This window comes from Phyllopteryx taeniolatus, chromosome 20, assembly GCF_024500385.1.
Source record: "Phyllopteryx taeniolatus isolate TA_2022b chromosome 20, UOR_Ptae_1.2, whole genome shotgun sequence".
Lineage (NCBI taxonomy): Eukaryota > Metazoa > Chordata > Actinopteri > Syngnathiformes > Syngnathidae > Phyllopteryx > Phyllopteryx taeniolatus.
This window is the reverse complement of record NC_084521.1, coordinates 7166295-7190298: the sequence shown is the minus strand read 5'-3', so window position 1 is coordinate 7190298 and position 24004 is coordinate 7166295. Positions and strand designations below refer to the sequence as shown.

Genomic DNA, 24004 nt, shown 5'->3' with positions numbered 1-24004 from the left:
AAAATTGCCCGTAGGTGTGACTGTGAGTGCGAATGGTTGTTTGTTTTTCTGTGCCCTGCGATTGGCTGGTAACCAGCTCAGGGTGTACCCCGCCTCTTGCCCGATGATAGCTGGGATAGCCTCCAGCACGCCCGCGACCCTAGTGAGGAGAAGCGGCTCAGAAAATGGATGGACAATTAGAGTAGTAGTAGAAGTTCAGTAGACAAATTGCAGTAGTAACTGAGTTATGGTACTATTAAATCACCAATAGCATGTCGTTTTTAAGGTTGTTTTACAAAATGGCCACAAATACGCTGAAAGCGCAGTAAGTTTAGCGTGAGTGAGTTTTTGAATGCAAAAAAGTGAGACAAATTGAATAGAGGCATTAGCCCGAGAGCAAATGCCAAATAATGATCCCGTTCTAGTTAATTGTCTTCTACATTACCTCTCTTGGTCCACTCTTGTGCTCATCTTTCATCCATTGTCCCCCCCGCCAGCCAAAAGAGCACACATGAAAGAGACAAGCATTGTGATTGTGACGAGGTCTGTCATCGCTCTGTATTAATAGCCGATGAAGAGCTCGCCCTCGGCTGGGCTATTACTAGGGTGGAGCCGGGCAGTTTGTTGAACAAAGTTCTTCCCCTCACCGACAACACTTCTAGAACGAATCCGTTGTCACTCACTCGTCAAATGGTTGTTTTTTTGTTGTCTTTGTTTTTTTTTTTTTTTTTTTTTTTTTTCCTCATCTTCATCACTGGAATGGCTTTGCAGGAAATGCCCCCAAATGGGTGAACGGGTAAAGTATTTGCCGTTGTGTATTTTTATCCATCCATCAGTCCTAAACAGCATTCTTTACTTTCTAAAGGTTGTAACAGGTGGTGAGAAGTGGATCACGTTCGCCCTGGCCTCGGTCCGAAGTCGCCGCGGCATAAACGGGTCGTGATGGATGAGGCGTCTGTCAGCGGCCGCGGTGTGGACAAACGAGGAAAGAAAGGAAAAACAAACACACTCGGGGGGCTTAAGGCACGGTCCGGCTGGGTGACTTTGGGGCGCTCAGGTGTGACCGAGTCATCGGTTTACAAAGGCGACGTGACAGCGGGTCGAAAGGAGCGAGATGGGAGAGTTGTTTGTGAATTCATGTACCCGAGGCCTCTTCAGTCTTTATGCCTCTCATTAGTCAGGTCCAGCCTGAAACGCGACAACCGAGCCATTTACACCTCCGGAGCCTCGTATCGCCTCCATTACGCCTGCGAATGAAGAATCCCCCCATTAGAGCCTTGGTACGTTCTCCGGGCTATCAAACAATGTGGATCTGACCCACGAGAACTCTCAGGATGTCCGTTATGTATCGAGCGGTGCATCTCCAAGAGGGGCTCTTCACAAAACAAATACTTCTCAGAGGAGACAGGATGTTGTTGCAATATCAAGCACTGCACACAACACTGATTTACAACCCTCGGGTACGAGCAGAAACAGATGGCCACGTTTTGAGAGTGAAGAGAAGATTGCGGGAGGCTTTTGTTTTTGTGTTCCCCAGTGGGGAATTTTTTAGATGATTGGTCGATGTTTAGCTCAGATTTTGCAAGGTGAAACGTCATCCCGTTTGCAGGCACCTGCAATCGAACCTCCAAAGTCGAATGTCCCTGAGATCGTACGATTAGGAATTTGGCCAGAATTGTTGCAAAACACCACAGAATAATCGCTCAGTAGAATCTTTTAGCCACGTCTGACCGGAAAAGGGGAAAATGCTCAATTTCAGCTTTAGCTTTCAGTTGTGTTGAACACCCAACGGACAACGAATCAACTCACTTCAACATCAGAAGCGCTCCTGCACCGAATGGCGGCCTTGTGCGACGGCCGTCCATTACTTCCGCCCCCTTGGTGGCCGCCCGTATCAGAAACCGCACACCCCACCCCGTTGACGATTAGCTTCTGATTGGGACACTTCGTCTGACTTTGTCAGAGAATATTTTTCTTCTAACTTTACAGGTTCCATTTGGAGAGAAAAAACAACAACATCTGAAAAAGCAGGTGATAAGGACAAGACTGCAATTCAAGCACGCCTCCACGCCTGGAGGTGCGACTCTTCGGCCATGTTCTCGCTAATCAGATCCCTTTAACACGATTAGCCTTCAGGCTTAAGCGGCCGTCGATCGAATCGAGGATTACCGCCAGAGGTGGGGGGCACCCTCCTCTTTTTTTTTTTCAAAATACCAAACTGTTTCCCTCAGCCACCTGCTGAAGGAAAGACGATACCTTGCGATGTGTGACCACCGCGAACGGCTCATCTCCAGTAAATGCATCTCGGACAAAAACGAGTCCTAGTCGCGCAGGTGGGGCATGTTTGTTCCCTGGCATTCGGACTTGACTGTTATTCAAACATAATATTTTATTTTCACACGTGTTTCTCATTTGTTGCCTGTTGCACAATGAAAGTTTTGCGTTACGGCATCAGTGAACTTTGTTATCCTCGTGTTTTGCCTGTGACTGATGTTTTACTGATGAGCGTGGCCTGAGCTAAACTGTCTCATGTTTTGTACTTTTGCTATGAAAAATGCCGAAATACATTCATATGTCTTCACCTCAGATCCTGTATATACTTAGGACACTGTGAATTATACATTAGGGCAATGATTAGAAGCGTGATACTGTTGTGGCTGCTCAAGGTGAAGTTACTTTGAAACAGTTTGTACAGCTCTATGGTCAGGTCATGATTAATGAGGGAGGGAAGTAGGGAAAAAAATGTTCTGTACTGATGCACAAATCTCTTATTCTTCTTTTTCTTTTTTTGGCTGAGACTTTCACTTCAATCAAAATAAATGAAAAATTGACTGAAAAACACCTGTGTAAATAGTACAATAGTTACCTCTGAAATTCAACAATAATGGAAAGGAATAAAGAAAAATCTGAATAAACATACTATTACATTAGGTTATTATTTTTGCATTGCAGAAAAATAACTAAATCAAATATTACCATTAATGCTATTATTTTTCTTTATAGCCCTAAAAATGACCGTAACTTTTTTGTTTATTTATTTAACCTTTACTGAGAGCAGATTCGCATTTGCAATGCCGACCTGGCAGCTGACAGCAGAGTAAAACAAAGCAAAATAAAAGCAAAAATAACATTTAATTTTAAAATGTATTTAAAAAAAATATTTAATGAATTTTCAACTTAATTAATCTCACTTAGTTTTGAATTACTACACCTAAGTACAGGAATATTAGAAAATTAAACAATCATATAGCACGTTTATTATTCCTTATGGCCAAGGAACTAACCATAACATTTAAACATTTAAAAAAAAAAAAGATGAATTTCATTGTAATTGAATTATTACCTATTTGCTGGGAAACCAACTACCCATAATCAAACATTACTATTAATATTAATTCTGATGCCCTAGAAAATAACCTTAAAAATGTCTTTTTTTTTTCAATAAAAAAAAAGAACAAACTTTTTTTTACAATTTTTTAGTGGGAAATGAATTCATAGCAGAGAAAAATAAACGTAGATTACTAATACTGTTTCTATATTAATAATAATGAATAATATTACTATTGCAGTTATTCCTTATGTGCCATAAAATGACAGTACAATTGATTTTTAACTCATTTTAAAATTGTGTATTCGGCACAGTGGGCGACTGGTTAGCACGTCTGGATGAGAGTTGTGAGCACCCGGGTGGAGTTTGCGTGATCTCCCCGTGCCTGCGTGGGTTTTCCCCGGGTACTCCCCATGACTCGACCACCTGCCGCGTGCAGCCAATACAAACGCACCTGACCTCGGTGCGCGTGCCCGCTGCTCGCGCATTTCACGACAGACGCGCGCAGGCTCGCGTTCTTCGGGGAGCACTTTCTTGTCACCGGAAGTGACGTCGATCGAGCTTCTGGCGTCTCACCTGTGCGGGTAACCTTTCACTTCCAAGGTCGGACTGCTGTATTTACTATAATTGTTTGTGTGAAGCTATAATGCTCCTATTTTCGTTTTATTTGAGCTAATTGGATGGGTGTGCTGTACGTTGAGGCCTGTTTGGCTTGGTGAACTTGCCTTTTTTTGGCCCATTATGTGTGCGTTTCCATTTCATAAGCTGCTTTTGTAGCATTTTTATGACCGTTTCAATGTTAGGGATGACAAACCAGCCATTGTTCTATTATTCTGCCAGTACAGTGTTGTCTGGCTTTCCGTCCATTCTGTGCCCGGTGAGGACTGTAACCTGGCATAGGTCTCCCAAGTTTGTGTTTTAAGCCTTTGGATGCTGACTAAATTGTTCCTTCTGCTAAAAATGCCAGCCCGATGATTGTGTGTGCTGTTTCTAATTGTATAAAAAGGTAGGATTGCGGTCACTGATGGTGTAGTGGTACACTCGCCTGACTGTGGTGCAGGCAGCGTGGGTTCAGTTCCCACTCAGTGACGGTGTGAATGTGAGTGCGAATCGTTGTCCGTGTCTATATGTACCCTGCGACTGACTGGCGACCAGTTCAGGGTGTAGTCCGCCTTTCGCCCGATCAGCTGGGATAGGCTCCAGCGTCCCGCAACCCTAACCAGGATAAGCGGTGTTAAAAATGGAAGGTAGGATTGCAATTTTTCTATGACATTTTCAATATGGCTGAAACAATCTATTCTTGAAATGCTGAACACCGTTACTGTGCTCGAATGGTGTTATCGTGCTAGCGGTTTTTCTAAATGAAACACATTCTTACACATTGGAAAACATTCTTCTTGTTTGCATTTTACCTCCATTTTGTAGCTACAGTTACTGTGTTGCGGTAACTCTGTAGGTTTTTTACTCGTGACTAGGGCGCTGCGGTAGGCCTTGAAATGAAATCTCACGGTTTTTTTTTCTCACAAAAATATGAGTAACGATTTTAATCATAGAAAAAACTAATGACAATAACATTACTCAAAACAAGCTTTGCTTTTTGTTTTATTTCCCCTTCTGGGATTTGCTTTATTTCTCTTGGTACCAAACTAGCTTTGAAACAAACTTTTTTTCCCCACAAACTATTTTTTATTTTTTTATTTACAGCTAATGTGAAAAAAGGTCCCTTTAGTCAATACATGTATTTAAAGTATGTGTGTATACAATTCTTAATATATTCACGTCTTACACACTGTAACCTAAAAAGAGCTGTCAAGCTGCATGAGTAGGAATAAAGATTAACGCCTCATCCCCTTCAGCTCTTGAACACTCATTTCTCATGTAGTTTTGTAGAAGGATACCTCAGCAAAATATTTGCAGCTTGCAAGCACATACCTCACGTCAAACGTTTGTTTTAAAAATAAAATCGTCCTGTCAAATCAACTCAAAGTAGCCCTATTGCTTATTAAGCTGTTTTTCTGCCTTGCTGTACTTCTGCTTCCAAAATTCTTCCAATGCCATTGCTGTGATTGCACGTACTGTTTCTAAATGCTTAAGCAAATGTTATTCTTGCTGAGCATTCCGTGTTTTACCACTGCCACATGTTGGGCTCCATATATCCCCCATTTTTTTGGAGGTTAGGTTTATGACACTCGATCCCGACTGTATATGGCGACCCTCTTGACAAGGTAAGTAACAATGGCAGTCTTGTCCACACATGACCGCGGCATATGTTGGACGCAACAATAATGTTTTGATATGTGCACTGCCCCTCCCCCCTTTTCTGACCTCATAAATGTCTAACTGTTATAACCATTTCACTCCTTTTTGGGCGTTCTATAACGTTTGTTGAACTGCAACTGAATTCCAAACATCATTTGTATTTATTATTCTATTCCCAGATCTTTCTAAATGCACGCAAGTTAGTGTAAGCCCCACTCAACTTGAATACATACGGTATAAGACCCTAATGTAACGCAATACTTTAAAAATGGCCTGCTGACCACATCAAAACATCGGTTCATTTATTTCATTTGACTGGATTCGCCTTTTCATTAGAACGACTGATGTTTTACATTACACTTGATAGTCTCGTGTTTATTTATTTAATTTTATTTTTTACTGTGATGTATATTTTATGTCCTACTCCAGAATTTTGTCGATTTAGATACTGGGGTAGTTTTTCTCTGACTACTCTCTCACGAGTAATTGCTAATGCTCAGAGAACATGCTTTGTCGGCTTATGCGTTATATACTGTAGTTCTTTGTGTAGTTTTCTACTCGTTTCTACTCGTACTTGTAAAAATTCTCCGAGACTACGACACTGATACCACTGTACCAACCTGACATTACTATTCTGCCCTCCCTACACTTGTGACGTGCAGTTTGGAAGCTAGCGAACGATTCTTGAAAAAGAGTCAACATGCCCTTGCTTTAAAGGCATTTATTAACACTCCCTGTTGAATTTTACTGTAAAAGTAACACAAAATAATTATTTAGTCAAACACTTAACGTAGCTTCCTAGCGAACCACCATTGATGGGCTAACAAATTAGCATTGATGTCATGATATAAAACTTTAAGTGAATATTCAAACACAAATGGCGCTACCACATATACAGAAATATGATATGACAATGCTTACAGGCGTATTTTTTTCTACTCTGCGAAAAAAAAAAAAAAAAGTTATATTTCTGCAGATAGGTCGCGGCAGCCGCAGTATGTCAACTCTACGTACTATCTGCATGCGTGTAGCATATTGCGCCCTGGAGGCGAAGGTGAACTCAACAGAAGCGGCACATTTACCTTCTGGAGCCGTGTGGAAATGCTTAAATGATGACAAGTAAAGCTGACTGGAAAATTATACTGTGGAATATTGTCAAGAAGAGTGGTGAAGCCGAGGCCATTCAACACAAGCTATTTGATTAAACGCCTAAAGAAATTCAGTTAGAGGCATACCTTGGGGAGACCGTAACTGCTTGACAAGACCGCCTACTGTCGAACTGGAGGGGGGGGGGGGGGGGGGGTTAATAAAATGTGGTAAAGTGCTCACAGCAGAAAATGTTGAGAAGCTTTGACATGTGTATAAGAAGTGTAATATTTAAGTGAAACGTATGCCCTGTTTAATAAGTTTGCTTTTAAACAATATTTGATTAAAATGAAACACATTTTCATCACAATTTCAAGACATAATGGCATTACCAAGAACGATTCGATAACTGTTACCAGTATGAGTATTCACTCTTGAGTACTTACCGATACCAAGTATTACTACCACTAGTTCTTTTAATACAAAAAATGTCAAGGAACACAATGATAGTTCTTTCTTTCGCATGCGCACGGTGAGTCGCCGATGTGTCAAACGACTGCAGTGTAGCGCCAACTACTGGTGAGGTGGTCTCGCTTGATGTCAGATTTAAAAAAACATTTTTTTTTGCCTTGAATATCGGTGGCTGGTATCGGCAGCCTTCACGAGTACCCAATACCTTGAAATAAGGCCTGTATCGGCCCGATACCAATACCTGGTACCTGGTATCGGCCCGATACCAATACCTGGTACCTGGTATCGGCCCGATACCAATACCTGGTACCTGGTATCGGCCCGATACCAATACCTGGTACCTGGTATCGGCCCGATACCAATACCTGGTACCTGGTATCGGCCCGATACCAATACCTGGTACCTGGTATCGGCCCGATACCAATACCTGGTACCTGGTATCGGTTGTCGCCCATCCCTAGTTTTCATTTACAGTTGCTCACTTGTATGAGACAGGACCAGCCTGTGTACAATATTATTCTTGATCCTTGGGGTATTTTGAGGAAAGTATGTGAAAGATGTTAGAAAATGCATGTCTCCCTTAATTAAAAAAAAAAAAAAAAAAAAAGGGCCCGTACCATTATTAAAGGCGAGGATTTGATGTGTTGTAAGTCACAGATTGATTGTAGTCAACGGAGTTTCCACGGTAACTTTCCACAGAGCTAAGTAACCATTGATACAATTGTAAGTTTTTGCTAGTCATAACAAGCATCAACGTACAGAATTCTGACCAGGCAACATACTTTCCCAGTACCAGCGTCCAGTCCTGAGTGAACAATGCTCTTGTTTTGTCCGTGAGCAGTGCACATCTCAAGGACGGACGTCGTCCCTCGGGGCAGTCAAGGCTCCAACAATATTGGTTGACATCGCTACCCCGATTAGTATGACTCAAGCTGTACTTCCGAGATGGGATGACGGAATTTCCACCACTTATGTAGCTCATAGAGATTAGAATCTAGATCAGTCTGGTATAGCCGCATACAGTCAGCTCCGTTCTTCAATCCGGCCCGACTAGCATTTACATTCTCATTTTTGTTTTTGGTTTAAAAAATAAAAAAAGTTTATCAAATTGTACTTATCATTAAATATTTGTTAATTGATTAATTGATTAAATAAAAAATATAAGAAAAATAAACAATTTCACATCAGCATGTCCCGCCTGTGTGGAGTTTGCATGTTCTCCCCGTGCCTGTGTGGGTTTTCTCCGGGCACTCCGGTTTCCTCCCACATCCCAAAAACATGCATGGTAGGTTAATTGAAGACTCTAAATTGCCCGTAGGTGTGAATGTGAGTTCGAATGTTTGTTTGTTTGTATGTGCCCTGCAATTGGCTGGCATCCAGTTCAGGGTGTAAAAAAATGAGTAAAATTACCAATATACATGCACACAAAATATATATTTTTAAATAGTTGATTATTTTTCGAATAAAATAAACGAGTAAAATTAGCAATAAACAATTTTACATATTGCGTAACCATTTTTAAATAATTGAATTTACTGTTAATAATAAATTGTAAACATTTAAAATAAGTTTTACATATGCATTTGTTTTTTCAAATAATTGGTTAATATTTAAAAATAAAAATAAGTGCAATTAAGAATTTTACATATGTACAGTCAACATTTTTAAAATAATTGGTTAGTTGATAGTTTCGAAATAAAATAAGTAAAATAAACAATATGACATGTTTAACAGTTTTAAAATGTATTAAGTCGTAAATAATCAAATCATATTGGTAAAATCAACAATTTTACGTATCGTATGCGTGTAGCTTTTTTAAAATTAGTTTTTTAAGGTAATAAAACATGAGTAAGATTAACAAATCTACAAATATACATTTCACCTTTTTTAATAGTTGGTTAATTAGTTTATTGTAAATGATAAAATCAAACAATAAAATACACAACTTCAAATATGCATTTAACATAACACACTAAATTGTGCCCAGGCCTGATATCGACGAATTGATTGACATTTGCCCCCTTCTATCGGCATCATGGGAAACGGCTGACCCCCGAAAGATTTAAAAAATGTCGTTGCTGCACACTCCTCTACGTTGCAGATATGTGAAAGACAACAAATGTCTTTACACAAACAGGAAGCGCCCCCAAGATGGTTTGGGGGGCTAGGGGGGCTCTTGGTGGGAAGAGCAGTGATGGGCCTCCGAAGAGTCACATTGTTGAGGTCTGGCCTCCCCAAGGTTGACTTTAAATCTACACAAAGGGAGGGTTTGTGAACGTCTACCAGTTCCTCTGCACGTACATTTCTGAAGCACTTTCTTGCATCTTTTTGAAAATAGACAAGATTTATGCTTTCCGCAGCCTCGGTGGGCTTCAGCGGGGGACATTTTGACGAAAAGGCGAACTGTCATGCGTCACGGCATCGGCGGCTGTTCCTGCTTCTGAGCAGCAAGTCCCTTGTACTCCATTTGACAGGCTTTTATGAAAGACATTTATTCTTTAAGTCCACATGACGACCATTAAGTGGGTAAACAAACAAATTGTAATCAAATCTTATCTGATAGTTCTTGAACTGAAATATTCACATATTTTGACTCATATATTTTTGGAGTGGTGTCAGTTTTTCTTTGCTTTTGTGGTGCGCGTTAGTGTCCACCCCTTGCGGCACAGGTGTCAAACTCAAGGCCGGGGGTTAGATCGGGGCCGCCCCATCATTTTGTGTAGTCCGCAAAAAGCAAATCATCTGCGTCGACTTAGTTTCTTGCTAAAATACCAATATTGCAAATTGTCTTCACTTTTAATAACGTTGAACTGTAAAAGATTTTTTGTTACCAGTACCCCTTTAAAAATAAATTTAATAATGGTTGAACAATCCTTACTGGCTTCTGATTTCAAAGTAGTTATACATCAATTTGTTATGTATAATGTGTAATAATATGAGCTGATTATAATGACCGAGGGAAACCATAACTACAATGTGGTCCACGACAAAAATTAGTTTGACCCCCCCTTCCTCATGGGTCTGACACACAACAGGGCATCTTGTTTCCTATGCATTTATCTTTTATTAGAGCAAAAATATAAGCTTGTGCCCACTCAAAGACACAGGATATCGATAATTTTTTTTAAGAATGTCCTATTATCGTCGAGCAAGTACAATATATTATAATTCAGATTTTTTTGGGGGAAGTCAAATTAGTTATATACTGTACCAGGCACTGTGTATATGTTAATAATTCCCTCTTTTTGTGCGTTATACGCAGAGGTGGGTAGTAACGCGCTCCGTTTACTCCGTTACATTTACCCAAGTAACATTCTGGATAAATTGTACTTGTCAGTAGTTTTAATGAAGTATATTTTTTACTTGAGTATTTATATTAAGAAGAAACGGTACTTTTACTCCTTACAATAATATACATGCCGCTCGCTACTTTCATTTATCAATAATTGCATGCGATCAATTTTTCTACTTCTGCATCGGGCACCGTGATTACCACAATGATGTTTGACTCAAGTTCACCAATCAAACAACACAAGAAAGTCACGTCTTGACACAAAATCTTCTATTGGGCTTCTTGGGCCAGTCAAAGTGAGTCGTGACAGCCGCGCGCAACTCGTGTTTACATTACAGACTACGAAATACGAGAGCTTTAACATGCAGTGTAGTTTTGTCACTGCCCAAACTTGGAAATGTCAGCCCACTTCTAACTTGAGAAAACACCTCGCGGTAAGTCGCAGATGTTTTTGCTGTTGTTTTGCCTGTGCATATGGCAACATTAGCACTATTTTATGGTCGCAAGTAACTGTAAAACATGGATCTTGTTCTCTCACACACATACTATCAATAGGTCAGCAAACAGCATCATTCATTTTAATACATAAAGAAAATAATGTGTCTGTAAGGCCTTTTGCATGTGTTTTTTCTTTGTCTTTCCCCCCACTTAAAAATTTAAATGGTGGCAGGTGTGTGTGGACTCCCATTGGACAGGAGTTTGAATGGGATCTGTTGCTTCTGAACACAGCCACGTGCCACTTATAAGAGGGAGTGCATCCTTATGCAACCACATTGATTTGTCTTTATTTTGTTTCAACTTTGTTGAACTAGGTATAAGACCAGTTAAAACCGCAAATCTGTTTTGCAATGGTGACCTGGCCAAGACGTTAAGCGTCAAGTCCAAGTCAATCACATTCAAGTGTATTGCAGTTGCTTATTTTCACCTCCCCTCTCAAAAAGATACAAAAGTTGAGTTGTACAAATTCTAGGTCACATTAATGATGGAAAATTTTTTCAAATGATTTATGTTGGTCAAAATTCTTTTACAACACAAAACCCTGGCATTTGAACAGGGGTGTGTATACTTTTTATACCCACTGCAGCCTGGTTCCTGTTTTTGCAATCTGCCTGTTGAGCCGACAGAATTGTGCAGGCTAACCAGTGGAAACAATATAAGACCATTTATTGGAGCTGAATTTCCCTTAATTTGTTATCTTACAATTTGTTTTTATTTTATAAGGATTTGATTTATTATGTTTTAGATTAAGTGATATTGTCCAACAATATCTGAATTTTCACATTCATATTTTTAGTTATTTTTATTTTATTTTACGTTCATGCTGTATGTACAAGTTAGTCACTAGTTGGTCAGTACTTGAGTAGTTTTTTTTTTTTTACTGAGTACTTTCTCACTTTTACTCAAGTAATTATTTGGAGGACTACTTTTTGCTGGAGTCATATTATTCTAAAGTAACAGTACTCTTACTCGAGTACAATATTTGGTTATATGCCACAGCCTCTACTTTCTCACTGCCCTGTCATTGTAACATTTAAAGGTACAGTGCAAATGACAAAATCAGCATGAGTTAACATTGGCTTGCCATGTTGTTTTTGCAGTGTAATACGCTACATTTCCACTTTGCAGTTTCCTCAGCATCAGTCTCCTCTCGGCTAAAAGTGCGGCGTCACGGCGTAGCACAAGTAAGTACGTGTGAAAATAAAGTCGTACAGTATCTTGTGGCCCCTTCCTCTCAGGCTCTGCCGGGGAGGCCCAGCTAAGTCAATAGCCGCGGGGCCCTCCAGAGCACATAAACAAGCTCGTCCTCGGGGGAAAGAGAGTGACTCGCGCCATGCTGGCCATGTTATGTCATGCGTTTATCATCTGGTGCGGCAACACATTTGACAGATTTATTTGGAGCATTTTCTTCACTCTTTGACAAGCCAATCATCCAACTAATGACCCACGTCGGGCACTCAGTAACTTTGTACTCGTGTGTTGTATATGTAAAGTAAATAATGGCGAAGTATTTGTTTTACTTTTTGACGAGGGACATTTTTCATTTTACACTGATGTAATAGCGTGTCCTCTGTGACTTTGTTGACCTTGCCTGAACACGACAGGTTGACTTGGTCTTCTAAGTTTAGGAACAAATATATATACGGTGTATATATATCTTTTTTTATTAATCTTGCATCATGAGCAGTTTAAAACCAGTTAGGAATATTCACGTTTGTTGAGACATGGGTGGGTGCCAAAGGAATTACAAAGCAGCTATTCAGTGACAAAATCCAACTTCTGATCAAACGGCCGATTATCAGATGTCTCTGAAAGATTAACATTAGTGATTATCCTGTGGTGTGGGGTGTGTTAAGCGTTATTTGGGAAAACGGTTACGACTGACAATTGCAAAGGTGGAGCCTGTTCAATATTTCCGATGGCAAATCCTTGTGTGTGGTCGACACCGAGTTGGGCCCAGCCATTGGCTTCTTGCGGTGCGAAACGGAATAAAAGCCAATCAGTCAGCTACCTGAAGCTCATGCTGTTGTCGGATACAAATAGAGCAGCAACTGGTCGTGTGTTGTTTGTGTGATGTGTCCCACAAATCATTCACCACATTAAAAAAATGTTGTTACCAGGCGAACCTACAGTGAGCATAGCTTCTATTTCTTGTACTGCTGCTTCTTTTTCTTCTTTGACTTTTCCGGCAGTCTGGATGCCCTGTGACACTGTGCTACCTCTCACATGTCATCCTTAAAAATAAATTCCAGGGCTCGTGTCTGAAAAGATTTATTTCAAATCCAAACCACAAGTTTCCCTTTCAGAGTAATCACCCTGGAATCTAACACACTTTGCCAGCCTTCTCCGCTACGCCTTCATGCACTCCTGCAAGGATTTTTCCGGGATCCTCCACAGCTCCGTCGTCATGGCCATCCGTCTTGATGTCGTCCCCTTGAGGCGTCACGAGCTTGGGAAAGAGGGGAAAAAAAATCCCACGGAGCCAAGTCGGTCGGGTGAGTAGGGATTTTGCTCCAGCGTGTGATATTCTTCTCGGCAAGGAACTGTCAGATGCTCAGTGCGTTGTGAACAGTAGCCACGAGTTGTCCTGCCACAACTCCAGGCTTTTCTAGCGCACTGAATGAAGCTAACGCCTCAGAATCTTTGGAGGTCTTCCTGGTTGGTCATCTTCTGCACTTTGAAGAGAAAAACACCAAATTTGGGTTTGTAATCCAGTCCTGGAATGTTTTTTGGCACACCTTGAAAGAGCAGTAAGAACACATGCCAATTTATTTATTTTTTTCCTTTTCTGTCCCTCACATTTTAAAAATGTTTTCAGAATACGTTTACATTGCTTTATCTGTACTTTAGCTCCTTGCTAATAATGACTTTCTACAAGCAAAAGCTGGTACTGTTTTCAGTACCCGGTTTACCCCAAGGTTCCACGCATGTCTAGCCAATTCCATAGCGGCAAACCACTGCTGGTCGCTCCTTGGTTGAGCTGATTCAACATTGTAACTTGTGAACTCCAAATGACACAAAAACACACATTAACGTGAACTTAGCCCGATGCTGCAGTACTACACTCTGCGGTCTCCTTTTCACTACACTCGCGTTCTCCTACTACCCTCAATTTTCTCTTGGCTGAAATGTGTACACCCTGATCCACAGACGTAAATACAGGAGACCCTTAGTCTCCCTCCATTGTGGTTTATTTTTTTTTTTTTTTTTGTTTTTTTGACTGGCGCGTCACGTGTCACGTGTGGTTTTCGATGTTGAGGTAAATTGGTAACTAATGCACCAAATTGTCGGGAAGGCAGGGGGCCCCGCAGGATTAGGTTTCGTCTTTCTTCGTCGTTATAAACTCAAATATGCTGGTTGGATATTTAAGCCATCTGTTTTTCTGTTTTGTTTTTTAAAGCCCATTAGGCAATAACGTCTGAACATGAGCATACTGTATACTGTAAACACTGCGTCATTACTGGCACGAAGTGTAAACAGCATGTTCTAATATATTTTTGAAAATACTTTTAATAGGCCAAACTCTTATCTTTTAAAAGCTCTTTTTCGTCATCACCGTTTTCTGGGAGTTGACGTGACCTGAGTCTGGTAAGAGGTCAAGAAATTATTCCAGACTCTCCCAGTGACCTTCCCCTTTCCTCTTTTTGTGCGTACAGTACTTTATTCATTTTATTCATTCAACCGCTGGGCAACTCATGTTTAGCTGTGCTTCCTGTGAAATTTTTCATATTGTAATCCAACAATGAAATTGCCTCATGTGTCTGCTCGAACACCCAAGGGGATGTTTTTAACATTCCTGCTTCTCATTTTGTTTTTTTTACCAAGGCTGGGCTGGTGTGCCAGTTCCTGGATGGCAAGGCCTTCGTAGGAAGGAGGCAGGCATATACTGGGGTCTCTTTTTTTTATTTTTTTTTATTTTTTTTATTTTTTATTCACCCCTAACGTTTGTATTTTAGTTTCGAGACTTTTTTTAGAGTATGATGTTAATGTTCGGCGGAATGTCTTTGGCATGTCACATACAACCAAGTGGAACAGAATGTTGGCATTGCTTCTCTTTGATGAAAGGATAATGGTCACAATATGGCTGAATGCTCTGAGCTAAGTGATGGTTTGGGAAAGTGTGTTTGCCTTACAATTCAGAGTGTGAACCCGCTGGGTAATGTACGATTTGATAACAAAATTTTTGTCAGACCATTCTTGTCTAAGAAAAGTGAAGGAGCCTCTTCTTCTGCAATGAATCACAAGGGCAAAAGTACATCAAGCAGAAATGTGAATTTAATCATCTCACACTTTAATCCCCCCAAAAACAAAAACAAAAACAACTCCTCCTCAAGGTTATGCCATCTCAGAGAAAACTAATAGCACTTGGCACCGTCAATTTATTTAATCTATTAGGGGAAAAAGTGAAATACTTTTTCGTATTTCGTAGTTATTACAGAGTCAAGTTTAAGGTTCCTAAATTGGTCATCAGTTGCGCTGTCTTTTCCCAGTGGTAATCACAAGAGGCACTGGGAGGCCCCCTCGGTGCTCGTAGTGTTTGTTTCTTGGGTCAGCTCACCCCTGCTGCGGAGGGGAGGAAGCAGAGCCAGAGGAAATAACGCAGCAGCGGGGTATCTCATGCCAATCAACGCACAGCAAAAGTGAGAAACATTAGCCCAGAGACGGATGCGCACAGATTTCCCAGAGTTGAGATTTTACCCTTGGGAGAGATGACGTGGTTGTACTGCTAACTCCAAAGCTATACTTTATTTAGTCATTTAGCGTCTCATGGATTTTTGAGTGCCACTAAGTAAATGTCTTATTTCTGTTGAAATCCGCCGTTATGGCTTTTAACTGGTATGATCGGTCGGTCAAGGTTCACAGGGTCGCTCGCACAGCATGACTGTAGAGAAGGCGACTCCGAATCAAAACCCTTCCGGGGAGATCTGTCAATATTTTGGTCCACTCCCGCAGTCATGCTGATAGACTAATTCCATTCTCTGATTAATCAGTCGGGAGTGGGGCGGGGCTGACACGGGAGGAACTGGACAAGTGGTCAGCGTTGCTTGTGTTGGAAACCGTCCATCTATCTGCATCTCGTACGCGGCACGGCCCAGAGTCATGTGTGCAGGCGCGTAAACAAAATACTGGCGAGGAATTTCTTTTGGTATAAATAGTATTTCGTGGATTAGCCAATTAATGGGTGACCTCGTTCACAAAGTCCAAAATAATCTTCTTCCGTCTTGAATTGTCTCATGGTGGTTGAAAAAGACTGGCAGTATTACTGAGGATATATTTGATTTTACATCACAGACATGCTGCGATATTTAAAATGACTATCCTAACATTTCATGTTAAAGGGCCTAGGGAGTAGTTATGAGGAGAAATCTTTATGATTGAAGATTGTTTTGTATAATTGACACGCTCAAGAATAGTTTTTGAATGGAATTTGAATGAAACTTTTGTCTTTGCCACAGGAGATAGCCAGGAAACTACTTCATCAATCTCCATCCCAAACTTCTACAAAAATAGTTACAGGGGTTCTTAGTTTATGACTGAGTTCCAATCCCACGTTAGCGACCAAAACCTGAATTTGCATACAAGCCAGAATTTGATACAGACTTTCACAAATCTATCCTAACGCAATAGCAAAGTCACAATTAGTAAATACTTGTATGAAAAACACTTCTAGGCCATAAATATGAACCAACCCAATAAAAACAATAAGTACCCCTGTATAGAGTATTACATAGTACCCTCAAACTGGTACCACATTGTTTACACCTCAGTAATTTAGTAAATTATTTAACTGTATGACAAGGTTTACGTAGCATTGTCAAACCCTTTGGTGAACAGACATTTTGAAACAATGGAACTTTGTAAAGAAACATTACTCACGTGCATGAATCACCTGTTCTCATGGATTCAATCCGATCGCATAACCTTCGTCAGCGTGTACGCGATATGGGAATGAAACATTTGGTAAGCTTTGTAACTGTTGGAAACATTTGCAATTTAGTAAATGTGACCTCTGCTAGGTAACAAACGCTACAAAAGCGCTGCGTTCGTCCATGTTTTTGACTGCCGTACTCGTGCACACACAGATTATTAAGGAGATTTAAGGTGCCACAATGACACCGCTTTTATCAGTTTACGCTAAATGTTCGGCATACTGAAAGGATTAAGGTCATAAGGTATCAAAGTGTGACAGGAGCCTTGCTGTAGAAACACGTCCAAAACAATACGGTTCTCTGAGAACTGTCGATCATATTTACTGTATCAAATCTCGCTTTGATGGGCTATGGCTGATGCACGCAGATATCGGACTCCGAGCTAGCGCAGCGTAAATCAGGTTAGCCCTTACACCGAACGCGGGGGTCTGTGTACGGCGGCCCCTGTTTCATTTCCCCCGGCTGCATTAGCCACTTGCAACAGAATTACTGCGCTCATCTCATTTTTCATTGAATTAAAAGGGCCATCGGGAGTTGGACACGAGACGACAACTCGCATCAATCCCCAAATGTACCTGCGTTACTGTCGTTACACGCACACACATTTCCCCCTTATCGCCCTGGGACGGACTTATCACTTTTTGCTCTTATATGGAGTCCGTCACGAATCCCTCCGTAAAGCGCACGCTCCTCATTAGCCTTTTGGCTCAGACGCTGACTTAATTGCATTAGAACGAGAGCAGCGGCGCTGACGATGACCATTACAATGACTCAGACCCATTAAAACGCTTTAACAAGGCAGTAGAGAGGCTTAGGTTATTGCTAACCTGCGATACTTTGTGTTTTTATCTGGATTAGCTTGGCAGCACACTGTGGACGGTCCTCCTTCGAAACACGTTTAACACGACTGTGGACTCGCAAGTTATCTCCAGTATGCCCCTTTTCAATCTTTCAAAAGTTTCTGTTTTGAACATGTAGTCACTCGTTGTAGTCACTGGGGATGTGCTACTCAGACGCAGTGTTTGTTAATTGTCAACCTTGAAAGAAATGTGCACGTCTCGAAGGCGCAAAACACCGCTTTCCAGCACAATAGCACATGTTGGCTCCAAAAGGACAGTTGTCATTACTCTTTTTTTTTTTTTCTATTGCATATGTTTCATATTTCATGGAACATAACCACTCCCCAGGGCAAATTATTGTCAAAGATTATTGTTTGCGAGACATGTTCCTAAAGATCCCTTTGCAACAAATGTGGGCTTTATTGTGATCGAACCCAATGCAACTATAGCGTGCAAACCATTCACGAGCATCTGTATCCCACCACCACTGTGAAATTTGGGGGTCGGCGTGTTGGAAAGAGGCTGTTTCCCATGCGTGTTTCCCATGTAGGTTGAGCAATTTGTTTGAGAGATGTACTTCACATGAACAGCAGGGTGTAAAAAAAAAAAAATCCAGATGTTTTATGCTTTGTGGTTTAATTGATCACAGGAGTTCGTACAACAGAGACGTGTCATTCTGACATCCTTTTTCATTTTATTGAAAACTATTATTTCAGATTTGGCCCATCAGTTTTGACATATTGACTCTGTGGCAAACGGCTTAGACTTTGCTGTTATCCACAATGGAGGCCTCAGTGGTTGACTTCATTAACGTGTATTTCAAGTCCATTTGCTCGTGCCTGTCACTCTTTCAGCACCGACCACCCGTATACACTCCCAAACATGGACTTATTTATTTCCTCTGTTAAAAGAAACACCAAGCCTCGTGTCCATTAAACACAAACACACACAAATAATCAGGCCAGCCAAGATCACTCATTTCCCAATTAGTGTTTTTGAGTTTGTCGGGCGAAACCAATCAGATGCTTGTCGTACTAGGGTAATTATTGAAGTGTACCTTTTTTGTTGTACATGGTAACCTATCCTTGGGTACAGCATCTGCTCGAACCACGCGTGCAGCACTCTGCTGACGTCTTTCAGGGGGCTTTTTAAAAGTGTCCCCACGCCAAAGGGCCGTACTGTGCCATATTTCTCGAGCTTTAGGCTCCATCAGACCACTCGTGTGGAGCATGTGAGTCACAGCAATTGCAGGCAGAGAGGTTGTTAAGCGTGCACGTAACCAGGCTGCGCTGATGTCACGGCCCAGCATGTAAACGAATACTCGTCGCAGTTCACAGAAATAGAGCGGCTTCTGGATTATTCCCCGCAGTCACTTCCAGGCATTGTTTACAGTGTACACTTTTGTACATTTCCACATATTCTTACCATGCCTATAGGTTTATGTTGGACATGTCCTCTGTTTAAAAAACCCCCCCCAAAAAACAAAAAAAAATCCACTTTAAAACTTGACCTTAATTATGCACATCTTATGTAGTCAATTAGTTGTCTGCATGGGATACTTGATACTAGTGCACTCTTACTATCTCCATGGGGTCGTGGCCATGTCGTCACTCTGCCACCTGGTGGAAACCGTCTCAAACAGCTGGGGTTATTCTTGCCCTTATTTCAAAGAACAACAACCTTTCCTTCAGTTTGGCTAATTATATCATCTATGTATGTCTGTAAAATAGTATATATCTGGTACAAGAAAGACAGGTGTTGCTTAAAAGCATGTTGGCTATGTTATGATAAACATGTTTTGTTTGTTAGAACAAATTAGAACCCATAAGATCTTAAGAGCCAGCTTTGTACTACATGGTTAATGAGTAGACATTTAAGCATTGCATTGAGAATGTGATTGGTGACATCTTGTGGTTTTTGACCTCAACTGCAGGTAGAGAACTATTGCCTTGCTCCATTTTGTTATTAAATGTCTAACTTGCTGTTTTTATAGGATAAGTAGGGAGAGTAGTTTGAGATAATGGCAATGAATCCACGCCAGCACTGCAGTTTTACATACATAAAACCACAGCTGGCAAACAAAGCGCGTAATTGGAGAGTGAGAGCCCCCGAATGCGTCGGGTGTGTTGTCACGAGCAGTTTGATGCGTGGATCTTTGCAGGTCTCATGGTGAGCAGTTATTGTTGTGTTGAAAGTCTTTGCCTGCGCTCGCCTCGGGCAACGACGCACTGGAAGCGGTGGAGTGAGCGTGCATGCCTAATGTCACAACAAAAACAAAACAAAACGGCGGTAACGTGCTTTGCCTTGTTTATTTATTTCCAATCTCGCTCTTGTCCCCGATTTTTAATTAGTCAATTAGCATAGTAAATTAGCAAAACAATTATGATGCATGGAGAACTTCCAGCGGTGATGAGTGAAGTGATATTTGTGGTGGGAGATTAGGGGGGGTGCTTAGAAAGTGAAGCCAGAGTTAGTAGGAATAAAATATTAAAACAAATGATGTGATCCCCGCCACTCTGCGTGAGAGGTAATAAAAATAATTCAAATGTTTTCACCGTCAATGTATAAAGAGTAACGAGTTCATTCAACATGCTATTTCATCCACACAATTATTTTTCTTAGTTCCACATATACAGGCACTGATGTCATTTGCGTTTTGACACGTGCAGGCGTCCTGGCCTTTTTCACCGCAACCCGATTTCACCCAGCAGTGACGCATCTTTACGTCGAGACTAATGATGATCTGTAAAGTTGCATCGGTGCCATGAGTTGCTCGTAGTCCACGGTCAAAAGACGAGACAGGCTTGTTGTGGGCTTGCGGAAATGTGAGTAGGCTTTGACATTGTGAAACGTGCTGTTTAACTTGGCCTGGACCAAAGGTTTAAATGCACTTTGTAATTGGTATCCCTCCCTATTAAGTGGTTGAACCACCAAAACCTTTGCTGTTGCTTTTGTATCCCATTCCAGCCTTGTGCTGCTCTAAAATATTGTCCCTAATATCTTTTGGCCCTTCAGTCTTGCCCATAGAGACTGGAAAGGAGCTTATAACGATACCTTATCGAAAAACGAAAATAGTGACACTCAAACTTATCGCCTTTTAACACATTCACTGCCATTGACGGCTTTAGAAGTCAAATATCCATGTTAACTGGGAAGACTGGCAGTAAATGAGTTAAAAGGCGGAACCGTGACGTGCCCCATGCAACTCCCAGTTTGGGCCTCCAATCCAGAGGTTTGAGCTTCCAAAATTTTAAATTAATAATTATAATTTAAAAAAAAAGATTGAAAATGCATTTCTTTCGCAAGCCTCGTCCAACTGTGTGTCATGTAACTATTTTTTCCCCAGTTATATGGTCATCTAACACAGCAAAACTGTGGCTATTGCTAATGCTAGTTCTGTCCAACTAGAGCGGACCATAGGTGAGGAATAAACATGGATAGTACAAGTTACTTGAAATTGTTGGCCTCTCAAGGGTTCCCAATAATTTGGATGAAGAGATTTTGGCTTTGAAATTTACTTCAAACTTTAAAATGCATTACAAGAGCGATATGTTTATTGCACAGTCCAATCGCTTGTAATGTGTAATATAAAAGCATAATCTGTATGTTTATTGTCACTGTCGAATGAAAAGCATTTGTCCTTTTTTTTTCTCAAACAAAAAATGATGACAGTTTTTCAGATAAAAAGAAAAGCACACACATGGAGGTTAATGCTTTTCATTTGACAACAACAATAAACGTTACATTTCGTTACATTTCTCACTTCACCCCAAAAAACCAGAGTACAATTTCTGCCCGAATGTGTGACTTTGTGCGCAGTGTCGCTGATTTCTTTCCACCGGAATGTCCCTGATGGCACAAGTTCCTTGTGAATATCACATATCTCATTATGCTCCACTCAGTTTACGTTCAGTGTGTAATTAGTTTAATGAGTGTTGTCCACAGAGAGTACAGTGGGGGAGTTGGGGTGGAGGAAGCGCATCTCTTAAGCTCTTGTATTTGCATGTGAGCAGATTGCACATCACAGTGTAACAGTAGGCATCTCTCCTATGTGTAATAAAAGATCCAAAAGTCGCCGGTGGTTGCAGTGAGTGGGCGCAAACACTGCACACCAACACAGCCGCCCATTTCATATCTTATTATTTTTAATTGTGTTTGGCAAATATCGCCTTTCATTTGTCCAATTTTCTTTTTTTTTTTTTTTTTTTTTGGGTGGGGTGTTCTCATCTCGCAATCTGTTCTGTCTCGTCATGTAAATAAAAGATGTGAGTTGAATAGAATTAATTCAAAGTGGAAGCATCCCACTGGCTTCCTGGCAGCCCCACCAAATGGCCAAAAACGAGACGTTCTTTCATGCTTTCAATGTGTTGTTTGTTGTTCAAAAAGCTTTTTAGGCAATTTAGCGGCCGACGTGAAGGTTATCTCAAACGAGGCCCATGAATAAATCAATGTGCCCTACTAGCCAATGTTAAGCGTTGTAAAGATGTTTGTAATATGTGATCCCAGACATTACTTCCTGCAGTCTGACATGAAAAGTTGGCAGCATTTAAGAACACTATTCAAACTTATTAAAACTCAAATGGCAGACTCCTGCTAAGGCACAACAAAATTCTCTGTTTTGTAGTTTCTTTCATGCGTAAGACGGACAACCCTATATTCTAGGGGAGGTCTCGCTCGCCCAAACTCATATCAAGAGTCAAACATGGTGGTGGTAGTGTGATGGTCTGGGGCTGCTTTTTTCCTTCAGGACCTGGACGACTTACTGTGATTGTTGAAACCATGAATTTGGCTCCTTACCAGAAAATCCCAAAGGAGAATGATTGGCCATCAGTTTGTGATATTGAGCTGAAGTGCACTTGGGTTCTGTAGGAGAACAATGTTCCAAAACAAAAGAGCAAGTCAACCTCCAAATGGCTTAAAAAAAAACAAAAAAACAAAAAACAGCTTTGACGTCTGTCCATGATTGAAACAAACAGAACAAAAACACGCTAAGAAAAATCTCAGTCATTGTTGTGTATACATATGCTGTTTTCACAATAATGCATTATTTTTTTAAATCTCCCGATTTGCACTGTTTTATCTAGACATGGGAAACATTTTTTAAACCCATCTGCTTTGCTAAACGTATTTCCTGTCAAGATCAGAAATTCACCGATTATTCTCGCTTTCCCACCCCGCTCGCTGCCTCCTTCCAGTTGGAACGTCAGCAGTCCTCGCCTGTCAAGGCTGTCACAGCTGGACTCCTTGTGCGAGTTGATTAAAATAGGAGAGTCCTCAGCTAATTAAAAAGCTCTTCCCCCGTTCATTTTTTCTTTTTTTTTTTAACGCGAGAGTGTTAAATAAAGGAGCGGGAGAGAGGATACAAACACCCTCCTGACAGATCGTTCATTTGCAGAAACTCCGGGGCTCCCCGTCGACTGGAGCCAAGCGTGTGAGGGGAGTGTTGATTCGCACTGCCAAATGTCACCTCTGTGCAGTCGTTGCACTGGAGTCCATCCGGCGGGCCATCGGGGGCTTTAAAGCGTAAAAGTTTATTTTCTAAATGCATTTCCATTTATTGCATTATCATATTGTCCTGTTTCCACTACCTGCAGTGAAGATTACTATATGTGTTCCCTCTTTTTTTTTCCAGGCCCAAGGGGTAAGGTAAAGACTACTTTCTGTTTTATATGAGTGGAGACGTCTGCTGCTGGGTGGTAAGCGCTCCCCCTGGAGGTAAAAGCAAATGGGGTGGGAGGGGGGAGTGTGTGGTCATTTGGAGCCATATATCCCAACTTTCAGTGTAGTGAGCCGAGGCACATATTTTACATTGGAAAAAATCTGACGGCCCACCACCAGACAAAAATGTCACAAAAAGTGTATTTCCTGGAATCATTTTGAGCCTGTTTGAATTTATAAACTATTCAGTGTGAAATCTAGGCCTGTTTAGTTGAACGCAAATGGCAACAAGTTGATACACGATTGTACCTTCTGCCATCTAGTGGAAGAGCATTTAATTGCGCTCCCTGCCACTACACGTCGCTGGCGCAGCTAAAGTGTAGTATTTAATTTAATAATTAGATCATTTTTGGACCAATTAAGTAAAATTGTACAATTTCCTGCAGCACACCTGATGATTTCTCACGGCATGCTAACATGCCACGGAACAGTGGTTAGGAATCACTGGTTTAGAGTTACAAATAATATTCCTGGACCATGGACCCCCTCCCAAGCATGTTGTCAGTTTTTTTTTTTTTTTTTTTTTATTTATTTATTTTTTTTTTAAAGCAGAGACCCATTTGGTTAATATTTCTTCATCTGCATCTTGTGATGTCGACAAATT

The 24004-nt window shown here is 40.9% G+C and overlaps 1 long non-coding RNA gene across 3 annotated transcripts in view; it reads left to right on the top strand.

Moving 5' to 3' along the window:
- The first annotated feature begins 3833 nt into the window (after positions 1 to 3833).
- Positions 3834 to 24004, top strand: part of LOC133470250 (uncharacterized) — a 28951-nt gene continuing 8780 nt past the window's right edge. Inside the window, exons 1-4 of one of the 3 annotated variants that reach the window (XR_009785930.1) lie at positions 3925 to 4554; positions 13220 to 13408; positions 23078 to 23205; positions 23315 to 23378. This is a non-coding gene — a long non-coding RNA (uncharacterized LOC133470250). The other 2 variants (XR_009785928.1, XR_009785929.1) reach the window with 2 other exon arrangements.